The following is a 1,334-nucleotide window of genomic DNA, read 5'->3' as shown; positions in this document are numbered from 1 at the left end:
TTAGATTGAGGCTGGGGAAAAAGGAGGACCCTCAACAAAGTGTATTGACACAGTGGCTGCAACACCGGGCTCAAACACAGCAATAATTGTGAGGATGGAGCAGGACCAGGCAGTGTTTTGTTCTTTTGTACATGGGGTTATTAGGAGTCGGAACTGACTCCAGGACACCTAGCAACAACAATATGCCACTGTATAACTTGCAATATGACTCGAGGTTCATATTCTGAAAAAAAATGAATTATTTTTGCTATCTCTTCTATATGATGTATCTTATTATTTGATGAAATTCCTGCTCCGTCTGTAACATTTAGTTTTCTTTTCTCTGGGCGTAAGGTTCCCTGAATGTTCAAGAACTTTTCATATTTTTCCCCATCCCATTCATATTTCACTGGATGCCCCACAGTTGTTAAGGCTTGATGAAATTGCCATAAACGTAAATAAAAGCAATATTCGGATAAAACCTTGCTATCATGGTTGTTAATAGAATTAAGTTTGTAATGAAGGGAATTGTAGTATTAGATTCAAACGAAATCAGGCTAAGTGACTGCTCTTTCATGTGGTTATATGAACATGCAAGAGTAGGGTGCCAGATTTAACAAGTAAAAATACAGGGCACCTAGTTAACTTTTAATTTCAGCTAAATAATGAATGATATTTAATGTATGTATGCCCCAAGACTGTGTTTTATTTGGCAACCTTATGCATGATACAACCTCAGCCTTTTCAGTGAAATAATTATGCAAAGCCGGGGAGTAGCTACAGGCAGAAGAGATTATGGGTTTATAGGATGAAGAGGAGAATTTTAACCAGCCATTCCTCATAAGAGCGTAATCAAAGCGTTATGGAATGTTGGAAGTTTAAGAAAACCTGATTAATTCCTGTTCCTTCATTTAATTTGAAAACAATCAAGAAATCAAATCAGAATCAAAATAAGAGTTTGATCAATGAAAAGCTTGGATTGGAAAATGCATCTCATACCATTGCCAAAACAGAATTTTCCTCTGAACTGAAACTGTCTGGGCCTTCAGAGTGGAGTATTACGAGTCAAGAACCTTCTGATTGTAAAACACCAAAATAAAAGCAAAATCAAAAACAAAACCCTCAAATTAAATTAGTTTAAACAAAAAAAGGAACGCACTGGTTTATTCTATCGAAAGGCATAAAGATAGGCTTTGGTAGTAGCTAGATATTGGACCCAATTATGCATCATCTTCAGGTATGCTTCATTTTTGCTTGGCTTTAGCCCCCGTGGCATAGTGGTTAAGTGCTAACCAAAGTGTTGGCAGTTTGAATCTGCCAGGAGCTCCTTGGAAACTCTACGGGGCGGTTCTACT

Source organism: Loxodonta africana, chromosome 10 (genome assembly GCF_030014295.1).
Source record: "Loxodonta africana isolate mLoxAfr1 chromosome 10, mLoxAfr1.hap2, whole genome shotgun sequence".
NCBI lineage: Eukaryota > Metazoa > Chordata > Mammalia > Proboscidea > Elephantidae > Loxodonta > Loxodonta africana.
Note: the sequence above shows the minus strand (reverse complement) of the source record.